At 36.9% G+C, this 22,493-nt stretch overlaps 1 pseudogene; it reads right to left on the bottom strand.

Annotated features, from left to right (window-relative positions):
- Positions 1 to 2,612: 2,612 nt before the first annotated feature.
- LOC138931500 (proteasome maturation protein-like) overlaps positions 2,613 to 22,493 on the bottom strand; it is a 45,815-nt pseudogene continuing 25,934 nt past the window's right edge.

The following is a 22,493-nucleotide window of genomic DNA, read 5'->3' as shown; positions in this document are numbered from 1 at the left end:
CCACTAAACATAATTTTTTAAAGTATTTTTCCAATTCATGTCCATTGGAAAGTTCCTAAAGCACTGAAAACCTGGTAGCAAAGGATATTTCTAGTGCTCAGACTTTGGTCTTAGTATATCATTTTCCTATAAAATGAACCAAAGTTTCTCAAAAATAGCAGGGATTATATAATGTCTGCATGGAAACATTTTACCTTAGGTACCAATAAATAAATAAATAAATCTCAAGACCTCTACTAGAGTCATGCCAAAGGACTCAGTAGTTAAAAGAGTTCCACACTGGTTGAAGATTCAAAAATGCAAGCATCAAAAATAATATAATTTAAATACATAAATGGAGTGAATGTAACAGTTAATCATGATGATAAAAAATGCTCATTGCTCATCATTTGAAGATGCTGGTAAATGGACTCATTATGCTGTGAAATAAATGTAAAAATTTGAATATGTATCCTACTCTTTTCTACCATCACTGTGCTTTTTGGATAATGAAGCAATATATGAGAAGTTTATTTTTAAGGGAGAATTTCAGGTTAGAAAATAATATGACAGAATTATATCATTTTATATGCTCTAATGAATTAATTAATCTAGATATTGATCAACAGTTACTCTTAACATCAGAAAACAAGGAAGACAGACTTTATCTGCCTCATTTTATATAAACACAATACTATCTATGAAACGGTATTACAAAAAAGAGAAATTAATAAATCTGAATCACATCAAGCCTCCATTTCTAATCTATAGAAAAATACACAAGACTTTTGGTTTAAAAACTTGTGAATTTACTGGGTGAGACCTAAAACTGGCCCCTATATATGCAGGGCAAGAAGAGATCCAAGAAAGAGGCTGACCACTCCTGATTGGTAGGTGGCAGGTTTAATAAGCAAGGGGACTTAATTGCCAGGCTTGACTTGGGCAGCTGCAAGACAAGCAGATCTTCCCACTTAAACATCAGAATCTTAAAAAAGTTTATATAGAGGCTTTAACTGGGTTCAGTCATGTATACTGTCTAGATGGCCTCAACAGTAAATTACTCTCTCCAGTTTGCATCCTTGAAAATGGTTCCGCTTGTGGTATCAGTGGGTGGAACATATATTCATTCGAAGGACAGAGAAGAGGGAGAGGAGCCTCTGACTACCCAGGCCCAGTTCACAGGTCAATTGCTGGTCATGATCTCTCAATAACTTCTTTAACAAAGAGCAAAGAGTACGTTAAAAGACACAGAAGAGAAGCAATCAGCAAAAGCTGAACTACAGGGGACTGCTGGACAAAGAATCTTATTTCTGATTCAACAAATATGTTGTAAGTAATTTAAAAAAAAGAGAAAGATGGACAGAAACAGACACTATGAGCTCTAAGTTACAAGGTACATAAGGCAGAAACAGAATGATAGGTTGAGAATGCCAAGCTTGTTTTGCTGAGTACCAGAGAAACCACAGATAAAGAAATGACTCACTTACAGCCCCTCACTAAGCATCAAGCAGGTGCAGGCACAATGAGGGACTAGAATGACATAGTGAGCTTTACACGTCAAAGATGAAAACCTACCATAAGTTTCATAATGAACCCTGCCCATTTTGCAAACGTAACACATGACAAGGTATGAAGAACAGTCACATTTATATAGTGAACTCTTGAAACTAAAAATTTGCTTTCCACTATTCATTCCCGGGCCCCCTACCCCTCTTGCTCCCTGCTTCCCAGATAAAATACCCGACTCAACTGCCTATCCAAGGAACACATCTTAACTTTGCTTCCTGTCTCTTTATTTGGCCACACTGCAATGAAGCCTTTACATTCCAAAAGAGGCTATTGCCTCAGCATTTGGTCTTTCCTTTTTGCAGTGGGCAAAAAGCTACTTATTCTGCTACAAAATCTTTTATACTAAAGAGACATTTAACTAAATGCAATGTTTATAACTGACTTTGTTCCTGATTTTTTAAATATAAAAATAATTGTGGCATTTGTGAGAAAGTTGGAAAAATTTAAACAATGGACCTTTTCTGATATTAAGGATTTATTAAGTTTTTCAAATGATAATGACATCACGGGTATCTTTAAAAAGAAGGTTATTGACTTTCAGAGAAACACACTGAAATATGTATAGATGAAATAATACACCTTACACTTGTGCAGGAATGATAAGGGGAAGTAAGTAGGGTACAGAACACAAGATGGGCCAGGTGTTGATAACTGTTGATGACAGGTAATGCTAAAGGATTTTATTATATTCTCCTATTTCTATATATGGTTAAAGCTTTCTATAATAAATAATTTAAAATAAACGTTCAAAGTGACACGATATAAAATATATAAGTAAAGTTTTCGAGACAAGAAGATACAACTGTGTTCCTTTACTTGTTGGGTGTTGGGTCATTTGCTAAGTGTTTTAAAACATTTAAAATCAGATAAGAACGTAATATTTGAGGTTTCATGCCTTTAGTGTATGTTGTGTTGGCAGAGGTGTTTCCAGAGGAGCAGAATTTACATTTTTGGCAAAAATTCTCATGTATCAGTACTTCTAATGTTGTATAGGTTAAGTTACAGTAAAAAGGCAACTCTAAATAAGATGCAGGGCTTCTACTTTAATTAATAACACAACTTTATTACAGTAAGCCAAATTTACATTCCACCATGAAGAGGGGTTCTTTCATTACATCATTTTATGATGGATCATTAAAAATACCTTAATAGCCTCTTCATTACCCCTTAACATAATCAGTGAAAGATTTGAAGCTGGAACAAAATGGAAGATGCTGAACATGCTGCCTTGCCTTGAACTTCATTTGTAATTTTAGTAGAGCAAATAGAGCCTAAATGTTTCTTAATGTGGATAAATTCATTTTATTTCCATTGAACATTTTATTTTGGTATACTAGTCAGCTGGGGCTGCCATTAAAAAAGGAAACAAACAAACAAACAACATCAACTAAATGACCTAAATCATAGGCGTTTATTTTCCCATATTCTGAAGGTTGGAAGTCTGAAATCATGATGCTGGCAGGGTTAGTTTCTCCTAAAGCCTCTCCTTCGCTCACAGATATAGGCTTTCTCTTTTTGTCCTTACAAGGCCTTTGTGTATATCTCTGGGGTCTCTTCCTCTTGTAATGACATCAGTCACTGGATTAGGGCATTTATGGCCACATTTAATCTTAATGATCTTCTTAAAGGCTTTATCTCCAAATATAGTCATCCTGGGAATTAGAGCTTCAATATATGAATTTGGGGAGTACTGTTGGTTTCAGGGTACAGGGGGATTCTTTACCACTGAGCCACCAGGGAATCAGAAAATACCTCTGTCAATATAATATACACTAAAAGCATGAAGCTTCAAATATTATTTTGTATGATTTTAAATGACTCAAAACACTTAGCAAATGACCCAACAATTAAAGGAACACTGCTGCTGCTGCTGCTGCTAAGTCACTTCAGTCATGTCCTACTCTGTGCGACCCCATAGACAGCAGCCCACCAGACTCCTTTGTCCCTGGGATTCTCCAGGGAAGAATACTGGAGTGAGTTGCCATTTCCTTCTCCTAAAGGAACAAACTGTGTCTTATCTCAAAAACTTTATATATCTTAATATCATGTTGCTTTGCATGTTTATTTTAAATTATTTATTATAGAAAACTTTAACCATATATAGAAATAGAAGAATATAATAAAATCCTTCACCATTACCCATCATTGGCAGTTATTAACACCTGGTCCATCTTGTGTTATATACCCTACTACTTCCCCTTATCATTTCTGAGCAGATATAAGATGCAAGAGTAAAATGTAAGATTAGGTGTCTCTAATAATTCAAGAGGATAACTGGGCAAAAGTTAATTTTTCACATAAGAAAAACATTTCCAAAGAATATCATGACTTTCAAAAGGTCCACCTGCTGAAAGTTCAGTAATTGGACAACTGCCCATTTGCTGAGATCCAAGTTCTCCAGCATCCGTTTTCAGCCTGCCCTCTACACGGTTTCTTAGCCCTCTGAACCCTCACTTCCAATTTTGGGAACTAATTCCTCACATCCGGTGGCACACTTCTTTTGTTTGTTTTTAATACACAGATTTGTGGTCAAAAAGATTTAAAAGTTACGGATAGCAAACAAACATATGAAAAAGTGCTTCACATTATATATCGTTAGAGAAATGTAAATGAAAACAGCAATGAAATACCACTACACGCCTAGAAAAATGGGTGAAATCCAGAACTGACAACACCAGATGCTGGAGAAGTATGGAGCATCAAGGGTTCTCATTCATTTCTGGCAGAAATGAAACATGATAGCCATTTTGGAAGACAGTTTGGTGGCATTTAAAAAAACTAAACATACTCTTACCATAGAATCCAGCAAATTCACTCCCTGGTATTTTCCTGAAAGAGTTGAAAATGTATACCCACACAAAAACCTGCATATGGATATTTACTGCAGCTTTATAGTGACCATGATGCCCATCAGTAGGAGAATAGATCAATGATGGTGCATCCAGACAATGAAATGTTATTTACCACTAAAGAGAAATAGCTATCAAGTTAAAAGACATGGAGGAAACTTAAATGCATAATACTAAGTGAAAGAAACTAATCCAAAAATTTTACATAGTGTATGATTCTAATTAGATGGTATTCAGAAAAAAAGACAAAATTATAGATATTTTCAGTGGTTTCCAGGACTTAAGGGGAAAGGATATGTGAATAGGTAAAGCAGGGCTTTAGGGCAGTGCAGAAGTCCTGTATGATACCATAATGATGTATGTATTTCATTATATAGATACATTTGCCAAAACTCATAGAATGCACAACACCAGGAATGAATTTTAATGTAAGTTTAAATTTCAGGTAGTACATGCATGCATGCTGTCACTTCAGTCATATCCAACTCTTTGGGACCCTATGGACTGTAGCCCACCAGGCTTCTCTGTCCATGGGATTCTCCAGGCAAGAATACTGGAGTGAGTTGCCATTCCCTCTTCCAGGGGATCTTCCTGACCCAGGGATCAAACCCTGGTCTCTTATGCTTCCTGCATTGGCAGGTGGGTTTCTAACCTGCCACCTGGGAACTTCAGGTAATTATGATATATCACTGTGGGTACATCAGTTATAACAGATATACCATGGTGGTGAGGGGTGTTGATAATGTGGAAGCTATGCATACATGGGGACAAGGAATATGGGAAATCTCCATACTTTCTGTTCTAAAAAAATATGCTCTATTTTTAAAGTATAATAAAATTTTAAAAGTTTTCAAAGTTTGAATCCCATCCCTTTTACTTACCATGTGATTTTGAATGAATTAATATCTATGAAGTCCAGCATGTATACCTGTCTATAAAATGGATTATCAAAAGTATATGCCTTTCAAAATGATTAAGGATAATTTAAAATAAAAATATAAGAATTTTACAAAATGCTTTCAGGTACATATTTGTATTAATTGATGGCAGGCTTTCAGCTGGGATGTAAGTGAGAAACAAAAGGTGCAGCTTAGGAGGCCATTTATTCCTTTATAGTACTTCTATAAGGGGATCATAGAAATATTGATTTCCATTGACTACTTTATAGATTCCCAACATCTCAACATGAGATTTAGTCTATAATGTTTGCATGATTTTAAAAATCACTCTTTTGATGAGGCAATGCATATTTATGGTATACATTTCAAACTTAGCTAAATAATATATGGTGAAAATAAATCCCCCTACTCCTTTCTTCAACCAAAAAAATCTATATTCTATACAGATAATCTAGTTTTTTTTTAATTGCACAGTTCAATGAATTTTATTTTATTTTATTTTTTTCTTTTTTTTTTTAATTTTAAAATCTTTAATTCTTACATGCGTTCCCAAACATGACCCCCCCTCCCACCTCCCTCCCCACAACATCTCTCTGGGTCATCCCCATGCACCAGCCCCAAGCATGCTGCACCCTACGTCAGACATGGACTGGCGATTCAATTCTTACATGATAGTATACATGTTAGAATTCCCATTCTCCCAAACCATCCCACCCTCTCCCTTTCCCTCTGAGTCCAAAAGTCCGTTATACACATCTGTGTCTTTTTTCCTGTCTTGCATACAGGGTCGTCATTGCCATCTTCCTTCGTAAGAACTCTGGTGATTGTTTTGCACTTAAAAATAAAAGGTTTGCCAGAGCAATGTTTTAGTACATTTACATACTTTCTCCCTAATTTTCAAAACATCGTTTCTAATAAACTCATATTCTCACTGTGTAGATGAAACTGATGCTGAAAATGATTAAGAAGCTGCTCAGAACCATGAGCTAGGATTTATCCCGTATCCTTGCGGTTGTGATTCCAAAACCAAAGGTTTTAAATTTGACTAATCAGCTTTATTAAGCAGAGTCCTAGAGTAAAGATTTATTTATTCTCTTAACTAAAATAATATTTTCTGATCTCTATGAAGTTTTACTTTGATTTTCTTTGTTCCCTACACCCATTTTTCTCCCATACCCCCTCCCTAAACCTCCTAAGAATTGTCATTTTATGACTTTTTTCTAACTTTAGAAATGTGGCAATGAGAATTTTAGACAGCTTTTCTTCAGATTCAATTTTGATCATATATAAAACTCTTTCAGCCTTCTCAGGTCCTTTCATGAACAGGCTCAGAAGTAAGGAACCTTAAGTTTGATGAATTTCAAGTCTCACAAAATGCACTGCTCACTTTCAAGTATATTCATTCATAGCCATTCTCTTTCTATACCTCAAAGTCAAGAAAGGTATTTTTATAAAAGAATTTCCCAACCTACCACTGTTAATTCCATATGAATACAGTAAGGAGATAAGAGAAATACCCAAAGGAAGCCCCATTTTCTCATGTTCAATCAAAATAAAATATCAAGTCATATTCGTTTCCCTTACTATTAAACACAGATATTAAAAAAAAATCTAAGAGCTAATATGTGATTTCAGAAGTTCCTACTTTTGAAATAACTAACACTAACTGGTGTGGCCTAAGATGGTGTGGTATAATGGGAAGCACGGTAGCTGGATGAGCTGCACCTCTTACTAATGGATGATTTTAGGCATCCATTCACTAGTCTTCAAATTCAGCTTCCATAAAATCATTTTAATATCTACTAGGGCTATAAGAACCTTCAGTGATATGTATTAAATGTTTTATAAACTGTAAAGCACATAAAGTGGAGGATGTATTATCTCTGAAAAAAAGGTATATTTTTTGGTAAGAGAGTTTTGTCGCAAAATCTCATTCTTTGTTCACAGGGTTTAAAAAGCTACAGATATTTAAAATCAGTTCCAAATTTGGCATATGAATTTTATCTATGGCAGGGAAGATGGAAGGTAATCCCACAACAGAGTAATGCAAGTTCCAGGAACAAAGACTCTGTGAATTTTAGCATCATCATCTCGAGTATTAGGAGTAGAGTAATAAAACTCAAAGAAGCCTTTTCAGAAGGGAAATGGAGAATACAAGATATAAAGTTTCATGTCCAAAGTAACAAAAAATAATCAACTAAATACTCCAATATAAAATAAAGATTTGTTTAAAGCAACAAAAATCATTATTGGTGAAAACTTTATAACCCAGAATCCAAGGCTGCTAGATCAAGCTTTTCTTTTTCTTAACATTTATATGTAATATTTCTAAAGCTCTCATGCTGGAGTCTCAGCTAGTGGGTAGCTCAGCAGTGGAACCACGTGGGAACAGATAGCTCTGACCAGACTACCTCAATTCATACCATGTAAGTAATTCGCAAGACTAGTTCTGGTGCTAATCAACCTTCTGAGATTTTTCAGCCTGGCAACAGATGCACAGCAATTTGTATCTATAAATAATAGATATCCAAGTGGGACCTGATAACTTTTTTTTCCAATAATTAATTAATTATGTTTGGCTGTGTTGCTGAGCAGGCTTTTCTCTAGCTGCCGTGTGCAGGCTTCTCAGTGTGGCTTCTTTGGTTGCAGAGCAAGGGTTCTAGATGTATAGCACATGGGCTCAGTAGTTGCAGCCCCCAGGCTCTAGAGCACAGGCTCAATAGTTGTGGCATCTGAGCTTGGTTGCTCCACAGGATGTGATATCTTCCTGGATCAGGGATTGAATCCTCATCCATGCAGGTGGATTTTTCACCACTGAGCCACTAGGGAAGACACTGATCACTTTTTATTCCTACTACCTTTAACATTCTTGATGTATTTTTGTTGTTATTGCTACTTTGAAGGCAAATACAATCCCCTGGAGAGGGGAATGGGTACCCATTCCACTATTCTTCCATGTAGAATACCATGGACAAAGGAGCCTAGCAGCTTACAGCCCGTGGAGTCACAAAGACTTAAGACACAACTGAATGAGTAATACTTACTTACTTACTGACAAAGAATAAAACTTTTCAATAAAAAATTTTAGAAAACCAATATCAGGCCCAAAGATAATGCCGATTCATTCAGTGAGTGCTAAACTGGACAGTTAATGAATATAGAATTAAGAAAGCTTTATAAGATAAATAGTTCCTGCCTCTTTTCTAAAGATAAATGAAAGTGCATTAGGGCTCAGCTGATGTCTTGAAATCAAAGAAAAGTGCAAATATAAACATATTTCTTTTGGTAAGAGATCTATTCCTAGCATGTGTAAGTTACTATTTTATGAATCTAACATTTCTAAGTTAAAGTCGCTTGATATTCACATTTCAAAAGAGTCATTTAATGTTGATAATTATTGCTAAATATATCTTATTTATAAATTCTGAGTTTTTCTCTTAACTTGATAAAGTCTGGTAACTTCATTTATTCTTCAATCTAGACAGACAGGCCTACCTGGGATAAAGCATTTTGTCACTGGTATATTTACTCAATGTACTGTAGGTTGTCAGTATGACAAGAGATAGTGAAAACAGTTTTGGCATTCATCTTCATATTGCATAAACACCAAAAGAACTGAAACTGGGAAGCTGTAATTTAGACAAGCTGACCAGCAGTTACCAATTGCTAAGAATTAAAATTCAATTTTCATACATTGAACCAGAGAAAAGAAATTCTCAGAATATTTGACAATACCCTTTGAGCTCATCTTAACTTTCCCTCAGACTTTATATTGTGGATAAATCCTTTAGTATTTCGGAGCTCCTAATGTGTAAAATGAGGAGGTTGTACAGATGGGTCCCTACAAAGCACCCTTTTTTTTGAGATGATTTTTTTTTTTAGTTTATTTTACTTTACAATACTGTATTGGTTTTGCCATACATCAACATGAATCCGCCACGGGTGTACACGTGTTCCCATTCCTGAACCCCTCTCCCACCTCCCTCCCCATACCATCTTTCTGGGTCATCCCAGTACACCAGCCCCAAGCATTCTGTATCCTGCATTGAACCTAGAATGGTGATTCGTTTCTTATATGATATTATACATGTTTTAATGCCATTCTCCCAAATCATCCCACCCTCTCCCTCTCCCACAGAGTCCAAAATTCTGTTCTACACATCTGTGTCTCTTTTGCTGTCTTGCATACAGGGTTATCATTACCATATTTCTAAATTCCATATATATGCATTAGAAGGAAATGGCAATCCACTCCAGCACGCTTGCCTGGAAAATCCCATGGACGGAGAAGCTTGATAGGCTACAGTCCATGGGGTCGCAAAGAGCTGGACACGACTGAGCAACTTCACTTTCACTTTCATACTGTACTTGTGTTTTTCTTTCTGGCTTACTTCACTCTGTATAATCAGCTCCAGTTTCATCCACCTCATTAGAACTGATTCAAATGTATTCTTTTTAATGGCTGAGTAATACTCCATTGTGTATATGTACCACAGCTTTCTTATCCATTCATCTGCTGATGGACATCTAGGTTGCTTCCATGTCCTGGCTATTATAAACAGTGCTGCGATGAACATTGGGGTACACGTGTCTCTTTCAGTTCTGGTTTCCTTGTTGTGTATGCCCAGAAGTGGGATTGCTGGGTCATAAGGCAGTTCTATTTCCAGTTTTTTAAGGAATCTCCACACTGTTCTCCATAGTGGCTGTACTAGTTTGCATTCCCACCAATGGCGTAAGAGCATTCCCTTTTCTCCACACCCTCTCCAGCATTTATTGTTTGTAGACTTTTGGATCGCAGCCATTCTGACTGGTGTGAAATGGTGCCTCATTGTGGTCTTGATTTACATTTCTCTGATAATGAGTGATGTTGAGCATCTTTTCATGTGTTTGTTAGCCATCTGTATGTCTTCTTTGGAGAAATGTCTATTTAGTTCTTTGGCCCATTTTTTGATTGTGTCGTTTATTTTTCTGGAACTGAGCTGCATAAGTTGCTTGTATATTTTTGAGATTAGTTGTTTGTCAGTTGCTTCATTTGCTATTATTTTCTCCCATTCAGAAGGCTGTCTTTACACCTTGCTTATATTTTCCTTTTTGTGCAGAAGCTTTTAATTTTAATTATATCCCATTTGTTTATTTTTGCATTTATTTCCAGAATTCTGGGAGGTGGATCATAGAGGATCCTGCTGTGATTTATGTCTGAGAGTGTTTTGCCTATGTTCTCCTCTAGGAGTTTTATAGTTTCTGGTCTTACATTTAGATCTTTAATCCATTTTGAGTTTATTTTTGTGTATGGTGTTAGAAAGTGATCTAGTTTCATTCTTTTACATGTGGTTGACCAGTTTTCCCAGCACCGCTTGTTAAAGAGATTGTCTTTAATCCATTGTATATTCTTGCCTCCTTTGTTGAAGATAAGGTGTCCATAGGTGTGTGGATTTACCTCTGGGCTTTCTGTTTTGTTCCATTGATCTATATTTCTGTCTTTGTGCCAGTACCATGCTGTCTTGATGATTGTGGCTTTGTAGTAGAGCCTGAAGTCAGGCAGGTTGATTCCTCCAGTTCCATTCTTCTTTCTCAGATTGCTTTGGCTATTTGAGGTTTTTTGTATTTCCATACAAATTGTGAAATTATTTGTTCTAGCTCTGTGAAAAATACTGTTGGTAGCTTGATAGAGATTGCATTGAATCTGTAGATTGCTAACAAAGCCCCTTTTATAATTTTATTTAAATACATTAAAAACTAACTTTAGATTTACATAACTTCAGGAATAGTACAAGAGTTTTCCTGTATCTCTCATGCAGCTTCTTCTAATGTTATTTTATAAAACTATAGTAAAATAATGAAGAATAAGAAATTAATGTTGATGCAAAATTATTAACTAAACTACAGAGCTTATTTGAATTTCAGAAACTTTCCACTAATGTCATTTTTCTTTTGTAGCATCCTGTACGAAATCTCACATTATATTTAGTTGTTATTTATATTTGTTATACAATCTATGGCAGTTCCTTAGCTTTTCTTGTCTTTTATGCTTATGACACTTTTGAAGAATATTCATCAACAATGTTATAGAATGCCCTTAATATGGGGATCATCTGATGTTTTCTTGTGGTTAGATGGAAGCTTTACATTATTGTCAAAAATAACACATACATGATGTTGTATCCTTCTTGGTACTTCACATCAAGGGACTCGTGATGTCTCTATGTCTTATTCCTAGTGATGTTTACCTGGATCACTTGGTTAAGATGGTGTCTGCTAAAGTTACCATTTTTCCCTTTGCAGTTGATAAATACCTTGGGAGACACACTTGAGATTATGCAAATCTTTTCCTCCTCAAACCTTTTCTCAAAATTTCTCTAATTTTAGTATTCATCAGAGGATTTTTGTCTGTAACAAATTATGACTGAAGTTACTGTATAACAATAGTCCTTTATTTCCCTTGTTTCTTCTATGTTTTCATTAGAATTCTACTATAGGAAAGGCTTGTCGTGTTTCCATCATTTATTAGTTAATCTGATTATTTATTTGCATTAGTAAGGATCCATGAAAATGTATTTTAGTCTAGGAGTTATATCCAATACTATTATTTTATTCTTTTGAAAAAGTTTTTCCAGTTCTGTTTAGGGTGGCTCCTTAGGGTGGCTCTGTGTTGTTGTTGTAGTTTTCTCTCTTTGTAAAACTCTTTACTTTCTGGAACCAGAAGAAGTTTCAGATTCTTCTGGCTCCTAGGTGACCTAATTGTGATCGGAATATCATGGCTTCTAGGCCTTACTAACAGACAGGATAAGAAAATGTGTTTGTGTACTAACCCCTGCATGGGTGAACACACTCCATGTCTATTGTTCTATTTATTAATCTATCAAAAAACAGTTTATACAGATACCTCAAATTAAATCCAACACTGCATAGTTCATTCTAGCCTTCCTTCTTTCCTTATTTGTAAATTCTTTCTTTGAAACTGAGAAATGTGAGACCTGGCTCTCATTTTATCAACACTATTTTTCATATTTGTCGGTTTCAGTACACACTTAAAAGTTTCAGAATTGCTATATCATACCCCTAAAAAAAAAAAAAATTTCCTAACCAGAGTTTATTTTGTCTTTGTATGTGTCAGTTGTTCAGTTGTGTCCAAATCTTTGCAACCCCATGGACTGTAGCCCACCAGGCTACTCTGTCCATGGGATTCTCTAGGCAAGAGTACTGGAGTGGGTAACCATTCCCTTCTCCAGGGGACTTTCCCAACCCAGGAATCGAATCCCAGTCTCCTGCATTGCAGGCAGATTCTTTACCATCTGAGCCACTAGGGAAGCCCCAATTTTGTCTTTATCTTACAATATTTCCTACAGACTCTTATATTAGTTCTTGACTTCTCCACTTTTTTCAGTGTGGGATATATTATTTATTCATGATGCAGTTATGTTTACTTGCTGGCATTTGTAGTAAATTTTTGGTTCCCATCACATTGTGGTTGGTTTAAAATGTCTATTTATTTTCAGGCATATGTGAATACCCTCAGGACATTTAAAATTATTATTATTTCCCCAAAATATTGATATTTTAAATTGCTATTTATGAAAAAATTCAGTCTATTAAGTGGTCATTTCCCGGTTTATTTTTGTTTTAATTAAAGTCACATATAATTACAAAGAGAGTTTCCAATGGTATCTCTAAGCAGATTTAAATTCTGACCAAAAGAAGAAAAATATTAACAACCAGCTATCTCATACACTGTTATAATCTCTCATATTTATAATTGTCATGCATATTTTATGACTATAATTAAAATGCATAATTTTGATTGTTTTTCAAGAGATACACTGCAAAAAGTTGATTTTACACTTTCCACGGGCACATAGACTACAACACTTGACTAAATGATTTCTAAGATTATATACTTATTTTCTGACTCAAGATCTGATAGACAGAGGGCCTGATGAACTATGGACAGAAGTTCATGACATCATACAGGAGGCATGATAAAGACCATCTCCAAGAAAAGGAAATGCAAAAAAGCAAAATGGTTGTCTGAGGAGATCTTACAAATACCTGAGAAAAGACAAGAAGCTAAAGGCAAAAGACAAAAGGAAAAATATACCCATCTGAATGCTGAATCCAAAGAATAGCAAGGAGAGATAAGAAAGCCCTCCTCAGTGATCAAGGCAAAGAAATAGAGGAAAACAGTAGAATGGAAAAGACTAGAGATCTCAAGAAAATTAGAGACACAAAAAGGAGATATAGGGCTTCCTTGATAGCTCTGTTGGTAAAGAATCCACCTGCAATGCAGGAGACCCCAGTTCTATTCCTGGGTTGGGATGATCTGTTGGAGAAGGGATAGGCTATCCACTCCAGTATTCGTGTGCTTCCCTTGTGGCTCAGCTGGTAAAGAATCTGTCTGCAATGCGGGAGACCTGGGTTTGATTCCTGGGTTGGGAAATCCTCTGGAGGAGGGAAAGGCTACCCTCTCCAGTATTCTGGCCTAGAGAATCCCATGGACTATACAGTCCACGGGCTCACAAAGAGTTGGGCCTGACTGAATAACTTTCACAAGGGAAGATTTCATGTAAAGATGGGTGCATTTAAGGACAGACACCATACGGACCTAACAAAAGCAGAAGATACTAAGAAGAGGTGGGAAGAATACACAGAAGAACTGTACAAAAAAGATCTTCATGACCCAGATAATCACGATGGTGTGATCACACCTAGAGCCAGACATCTTGGAATGTGAAGTCAAATGGGCCTTAGGAAGCATCACTATGAACAAAGCCAGTGGAGGTGACGGAATTCCAGCTAGGCTATTTCAAATCCTAAAAGATGATGCTGTGAAAGTGCTACACTCAATATGCCAGCAAATTTGGAAAACCCAGCAATGGCCACAGGACTGGAAAAGGTCAATTTTCATTCCAATCCCAAATGGGCAACACCAAAAACTCTCCAAACTACCACACAATTACACTCATCTCACATTCTAGCAAAGTAATGCTCAAAATTCTCCAAGCCAGGCTTCAACAGTACATGAACTAAGAACTTCCAGATATTCAAGCTGGATTTAGAAAAGCCAGAGGAACCAGAAATCAAATTGCCAACATCTGTTGGATCATCGAAAAAGCAAGAGTTCCAGAAAAACATCTACTTCTGCTCTATTGACTATGCAAAAGTCTTTGTCTGTGTGGATCACAACAAACAGTGGAAAATTATTTAAGAGATGGGGATACCAGACCACCTGACCTGACTCCTGAGGAATCTGTATGTAGGTCAAGAAGAAACACTCAGAACTGGACATGGAACATGGACTAGTTGCAAATTGAGAAAGGTTTACGTCAAGGCTGTATATTGTTACCCTGCTTATTTAACTTTTATCCAGAGTACATTATGAGAATTGCTGGGTTGTATGAAAAACAATCCAGAATCAAGTTTTCTGGGAGAATATCAATAACCTCAGATATGCTGATTATGCCACCTTTATGGCAGAAAGTGATGAAGATCTAAAGAGCCTCTTGATGAAAGTGAAAAAGGAGAGTTAAAAAGCTGGATTTTTCACTAAACATTCAAAAACCTAAGATCATGGCATGAGGTCCCATCACTTCATGGCAAATAGATGGGGAAACAATGGAAACAGTGACAGACTTTATTTTCTTGGGCTCCAAACTCACTGCAGATGGTTACTGCAGCCATGAAATTAAAAGACACTTGCTCCTTGGAAGGAAAGCTATGACCAGCCTAGACAGCAGATTACTAAGCAGAGACATTACTTTGCTGACAAAGGTCTGTCTAGCCAAAGCTTTGGTTTTTCCAGTAGTCATGTATAGATGTGAGTTGGACTTTAAAGAAAGCTGAGCACTGAAGAATTGATGCTTTTGAACTGTGGTGTTGGAGAAGACTCTTGAGATTTCCTTGGACTGCAAGGAGATCCAACCAGTAAATCCATAAGGAAATCAGTCCTGAATATTCATTTGAAAGACTGATGCTGAAGCTGAAGCTCCAATACTTTTGTCACCTTATGCGAAAAGCTGAATCATTAGAAAAGACCTTGATGCTGGGAAAGATTGCAGGCAGGGTGACAGAGGAAGAGATGGTTGGATGACATCATGGACTTGATGGACATGTCTGAACATGCTCCAGGAGTTGGTGAAGGACAGGGAAGCATGGCATGCTGCAGCCTATGGTGTCACAAAGAGTCAGACACGACTGAACAACTGAAACCTGACTCAATCCCGAGTCAGAAGAAGAGGTCTAATTTTCTGCACCACAGTTCAGTTTGGTCGCTCAGTCGTGTCTGACTCTTTGTGACCCCATGAATTGCAGCACACCAGGCCTCCCTGTCCATCACCAACTCCCAGAGTTCACCCAAACTCATATCCATCGAGTCGGTGATGCCATCCAGCCATCTCATCCTCTGCCATCCCCTTCTCCTCCTGCCTAAACCCTCCCAGCATCAGAGTCTTTTCCAATGAGTCAACTCTTCGCATGAGGTGGCCTGTAGGGAACAAGGTATAAAGAAGGTTGAGTAGTGCTTGCAAACGAGACTCTCAACCAGGGCTGAACATTCTTGCAAACGAGATGTTCTGCCCAGTGTAGGGAACTAGGTATAAGGAAGGTTGAGAAGTGCTTGCAAATGAGACTCTCAACCAGGGCTGAACATTCTTGCAAACGAGATGTTCAACTAAGAATCCTGTTTGTTCCCGTGGGAAAAGGACATTTCTTGCACACAAGGATGTTTCTCTGATTCCTCAAAAGGAACAGACCCTGGGACAAAACGGATTCTAAGTTGATAAGGAAGTTCCCCAAAACAAAGTCTTAGCTGCAGTAAATAAGTCAAGGTAAAGGTTATCTCGCCCTGCGCCTGCGCACTGTATAGTCTCTGACTCATAGCGCTTGGCAGCTTGCCCTGTAGGGGGTTGTGCAAGGGATATAAAATAAAGCAGCTGTAAGAAGCAAGTGTTAAAATATAAAGATTCAAACCACTCTGCAGTGTTGGTGTTTCATTCCATCGCCAGCAGTGGCCAAAGTACCGGAGTTCCAGCTTCAGCATCAGTCCTTCCAGAACACCCAGGACTGATCTCCTTTAGAATCGACTGGTTGGATCTCCTTGCATTCCAAGGGACTCTCAAGAGTCTTCTCCAACACCACAGTTCAAAAGCATCAATTCTTTGGCACTCAGCTTTCTTCACAGTCCAACTCTCACATCCATACATGACCACTGGAAGAAACATAGCCTTGACTAGACAGACCTTTGTTGGCAAAGTAATGTCTCTGCTTTTGAATATGCTATCTAGGTTGGTCATAACTTTCCTTCCAAGGAGTAAGCGTCTTTTAATTTCATGGCTGCAATCACCATCTGCAGTGATTTTGCAGCCCCCCAAAATAAAGTCTGACACTGTTTCCACTGTTTCCCCATCTATTTTCTATGAAGTGATAGGACCAGATGCCATGATTTTAGGTTTTTGAATGTTTCTGCGCCACACCTGACCACAAAACGACTCTCCAGGGACAGATAGCGACAGGAGGAATATATGTAATGACTCAATGATCTAACAAATTCTGGGAATTGTACCCCATTTTCTGATCTGTCAAAGGTGATTAAAGCAGACCATGAAATTAGAAACATTGTTTTTATTTCTGATACTAGTTTCAACTCTTTTATTCTGGTATGTGGAATGGAAATCACATGATTCAAGTTATATAATATCTACAGTTACATATTAAATTCTTAAGGTTAGAACTCACCAAATTTAACAAAATGAAGAGACTCGTAGAAGGAAGTTGATTAGTTTGATAAGAAATTCTCTAAAAAAAAATGATTCATGTGTAGGCTGTTATTTTAAGCAGAATATGCTCTAAAATAATTGATTTCCACTCCATATTTTTCATATTGTGTGTCATTTCCTTTCCTATCTTTATCTGAATTTTACATCCTAATATTAGTCATGGGAAAGTAAGATAAAGCAAACACATTATCTTGATTGATGGCTGGAGATTGACAAGTCTCATTGTCAGTTTGGTTTAAGTGCACACGTATCCTAGCTCAGGCTTTGAAATTTCCCTCAGAGATCTTGTGGTAATTAACAGTGAGGTGTAATATCTTATAATAACTCTGTGATCTTGTTGAATCCAGGTGACTCTAACGTGCCAATTAAAGTTGAGAACTGTGCTGAATCCAAGCCCTGTCATTTTAGCTGTCACATGCCATTAGAGAACACTTAGCCAATGGACACAATGATGTCATTCTGGAGCATTCTCAGTTGATACCCTAAGCTAGCAGTGATTTCAGCAGGTTTTCTGATAGTAAAAGGTTATGATATTCCTAACAATACTGATAACAAATGTACTCCTAGAAAAGGTAAGTTACCTCAACTTATCTTGAGAATTGTGTCATATAGGAGAAAATTAGCAGAACTCAAACTTAAGTAGAAATAATGCAGGAAATATTTCCACTGAAATTCTAAGCCCCACAACCATTTTTGTTTCCTTTGAGTATAGGTACTCTGTACTGTTTCAAAAATAGATTTTAAATGAGTAAAATGTCTGACTTTCTTTAAAGTTTATATATATATATATGTGTATATATATATGTTTCATATAAGTATATATGTTTCATATACATATATATTTTTTTCCAGAGAGACGGAAAGTACTTGCAAAGCTCAAAAAAAATAATAATCATGCAAAATTTTCACTTGCCCTGATTTATCATAATTTCTAAATTATATTTAGTGAATAATGAAAGTTGCTCAGTCGTGTCCGACTCTTTGCGACTCCATGGACTATACAGTTCATGGAATTCTCCAGGCCAGCATACTGGAGTGGGTAGCCTTTTCCTTCTCCAGGGGATCTTCCCAACCCAGGGATTGAACCCAGGTCTCCCACATTGCAGGCAGATTCTTTACCAGTTGGGCCACAAGGGAAGCCCTAGTATCCTATTATTTCCCAGCTTTCTATACCTATTATTAGTCATAATGAGGTCATTAATTCATGATACATGATTATAGTGTTGACACTAGGAAGTAATTTTTTTCTACTTTTATTGATGTAAAAAAAGTTCAAAAAGCATTTTAGCATTAGAAAGTAAGACATTAAAAGACTTTGGTGCTTACATATTCACAATAATATCATTTTCTCTATTTTCTCACTGAAAGGGTGAGAACACTAAGCTTTTAGTAACTAATAGAGTCCCTTACATTAACATGAAAACCTATAATTACATTCTAATGTGATCTGTCTTAGGTCTTACCCATTTCTCATACTCTGATACAATAGAAGTTCAGAGAATTTTTCTTCCTTTACAAATGAATTTAAACAGTTCCCATATTGGATTTCTACTACTTTTTTGAGTTCTGTCTGCAACTGCAAATTTCTCACCCCAAATCTCATTCACATACTCATTTAGTATGAGTATGAAATTTCCATGAAATTTCTGAGATTTTAATTCTGGAAAATATTACTCTGAAGATGATCGCATCAAGGACCACATGGTTCTAACTTGAAATCTCAACAATAAAATCTCTAAAAGGACTACTTATCTCAGACCTTGGCATCTCAATACTATTCTATGATAAAATGAACTTGGTCTCCCTGGAAAATGACTGATGTCAGAGCTGGGAAACAGAAATGCACAACATGACCCTGGGAAATCTTGAGTAAGCAATAAACAAGGACATACACAGAAAACAATGGGGCACATGTTGAAAGTAAACAGGCTCCAACTCAAAGGAGCTGCCAATGGCTAAATCTGACACACATTTAGTAATAAAATAAACGATGATAATACTGGTTTACAAGAAAAGAGCAAGATAAATGTGCAGTAATCCGTATTACTATAAATGAATGAATGAATAAACAGCTCACTACATAAATGCAGGAGGAAAATGTCTCTTTATCAGGAATTCCAATTAACAAATGCAGGAAAATAAACAAAACAGAAATTGACCATTAGAAAATACCACAATAATATTTGTAGCAGCCAAGAACTATCCATGGATGCTAAAATCAGTCAATAAGAGTATTATGAGAAACAGGACATTTATACAGTCTTAAAGTATCTCTTTAAGAGAGACTTGTTAATTACAAAACAAGAATCATAACTTTGCAGTGCAGAAAACTGGTTAACACACCTTAAACATGGGATCAAAGTTAAGACTAATGGTAATAAGAAATATTGACCTTATGTTCTTCCTAAAATTAGCTAGTGGAGGTGATGGAATTCCAGTTGACCTATCTCAAATCTTGAAACACGATGCTTTGAAAGTGCTGCACTCAGTATGCCAGTAAATTTGGAAAACTCAGCAGTGGCAACAGGACTGCAAAAGGGCAGTCAATTTGGATTTTCATTCCAATCCCAAAGAAAAGCAATGCCAAAGAATTCTCAAACTACCACACAATTGCAGTAATCTCACATGTTAGTAAAGTAATGCTTAAAATTCTCCAAGCCAGGCTTCAGAAATACATGAACCGTGAACTTCCAGATGTTCAAGCTGGTTTTAGAAAAGGCAGAGAAACCAGAGATCAAATTGCCAACATCTGCTGGATCATCGAAAGGGCAAGAGAGTTCCAGAAAAACATCTATTTCTGCTTTATTGACTATGCCAAAGCCTTTGACTGTGTGGATCACAATAAACTGTGGAAAATTCTGAAAGAGATGGGAATACCAGACCACCTGACCTGTCTCTTGAGAAACCTGTATGCAGGTCAGGAAGCAGCAGTTAGAACTGGACATGGAACAACAGACTGGTTCCAAATAGGGAAAGGAGTATATCAAGGCTGTATATTGTCACCCTGCTTATTTAACTTTTATGCAGAGTACATCATGAGAAACGCTGGGCTGGAAGAAGCATGAGCTGGGATGAAGATTGCTGGGAAAAATATCAATCACCTCAGATATGCAGATGATACCACCCTTATGGCAGAAAATGAAGAAGAACTAAGGAGCCTCTTGATGAAAGTGAAAGAGGAGAGTGAAAAAGTTGGCTTAAAGCTCAACATTCAGAAAACGAAGATCATGGCATCCAGTCCCATCACTTCATGGCAAATAGATGGGGAAACAGTGGAAATAGTGTCAGGCTTTATTTTTTGGGGCTCCAAAATCACTGCAGATGGTGACTGCAGCCATGAAATTAAAAGACACTTACTCCTTGGAAGGAAAGTTATGACCAACCTAGACAACATATTAAAAAGCAGAGACATTATTTTGCCAACAAAGGTCCATCTAGTCAAGGCTATGGCTTTTCCAGTGGTCATGTATGGATGTGAGAGTTGGACTATAAAGAAAGCTGAGCACTGAAGAACTGATGCTTTTGAACTGTGGTGTTGGAGAAGACTCTTGAGAGTCCCTTAGACTGCAAGGAGACCCAACCAGTCCATTCTAAAGGAGATCAGTCCTGGGTGTTCATTGGAAGGACTGATGCTAAAGCTGAAAGTCCAATACTTTGGCCACCTGATGCGAAGAGCTGACTCATTTGAAAAGAACCTGATGCTGGGAAAGATTGAGGGCAGGAGGAGAAGGGGACGACAGAGGATGAGATGGCTGGATGGCATCACTGACTCGATGGATGTGAGTCTGAATGAGCTCCAGGAGTTGGTGATGGACAGGGAGGCCTGGTGTGCTGTGGTTCATGGGGTTGCAAAGAGTTGGACACAACTGAATGACTGAACTGAACTGAAAATTATATATTGAGAAGGGTATAACATTTCTGTAGTGTTCTTGCCAAAAATATATAACTTCAGCCTAATCATGACAAAATATTGCACAAACCCAAACTGAGAGGTATTCTACAAATAATTGGCTTAGACTCTTCAAAAGTGGCAAGGCAAGGCTATGAAAGACAAAATAAAAAAGACTGAGGAAATGAAGAACTCTCCAGAATGAAGGAAAGTAAGAGATCATGACAATATAACAGAACGTGAGATCCAGGATTGGATTCTGAATCATAAAAAACACAATAGTGGGAAAAATGGCAATATTCACATAAGATCAATAGATTAGTTAAGAGGATTGCATCAAGGTTAATTTCTCCTTTTGATAGTTTTAAATAGTTTCTAAGACAGTAACATTAGGGAAAGCTGGGTGAACAAATATTATTCAAAGCAATAATTTTTAAAATGGTCTGCTTAAGATGACTTCTCTCCCAAACTTCTAGAGCTGAGATAGGATATAGAAAGATACCTTAAAAAAAAATAGATCCACTGAGAGCATCTTTTCAATCTCCAGTAATATAAAGAGAAACCTATAAAAGAGAAAACAAAATCTGAATTTTATTGATACGTTGAAAAAGAAAGTGAAAGTGTTACTCAGTTGTATTCAACTTTTTGCAACCCTATAGACTGTAGCCCACTGGGTCCCTCTGTCCATGGAGTTCTCCAGGCAAGAATACTGGAGTGAGGAGCCATTCCCTTCTCCAGGGGATATTCCTGACCCAGGAACAAACCCAGGTCTTCTGCATTGCAGGCAGACTCTTTACTCTCTGAGCCAACCAGGGAAGACCTTGTTCCCTATTTCTGAAATACTGCTTTAAGATAGCTCAGTACAGTCTCTGCAAACCAGACTTTGAATCATTGCTCTGAAAATTGCTTATTTAACTCCCTACAGTAGGCTACAAGTCCACTGAGTCTCCATGGTTCAGGGGACATTCTTATATTGCCTAGTGGTGGATGCCCTTGTAGAGTGTCTCTCTCTCTTTGTGAGTATCTACATTTAATTCCTGGAATATATTTGGATATAAAATGTTCCCCAAAGAAGAGATGCAATTTAAATATTTGTGGTCCCATGTCATATTAGTATTGGGCTTCATCTTATCATCCCACCAACACATTTCAATATACTTTTTACGCATGTAGTTTTCTGAGTAAGATACATATCAAAAACTTTTAAAGCTAAGGGCAGAAATATCTCCTAGAATCCTGTATTTAAATAAACTACATTTGTTGGCTTTCTTGTCAGGAATTACTAAAGAAGACATGTTCAGTAATAGTACACTCATCTCTGCTTTACATCCTTATCTCTTCCTAAAAACCAACTACTTCAAAAAGTACTTGCTAGAATAAACTATTTGATACCAATAGTGCCTGGTGGCTTGATTACTATAAACATATCTCAAATAGAATTCTATTATAGCATTTTCATTAGGAAAAATTCTCGATGTTTCCTGATGTCTCTACTTTTTTCCTCCTTAAAGGATAATCTTTTATAATATATATTCATATA

This window comes from Ovis canadensis, chromosome 3 (genome assembly GCF_042477335.2).
Source record: "Ovis canadensis isolate MfBH-ARS-UI-01 breed Bighorn chromosome 3, ARS-UI_OviCan_v2, whole genome shotgun sequence".
Classification (NCBI taxonomy): domain Eukaryota; kingdom Metazoa; phylum Chordata; class Mammalia; order Artiodactyla; family Bovidae; genus Ovis; species Ovis canadensis.
This window is presented reverse-complemented; position numbering and strand designations above follow the sequence as displayed.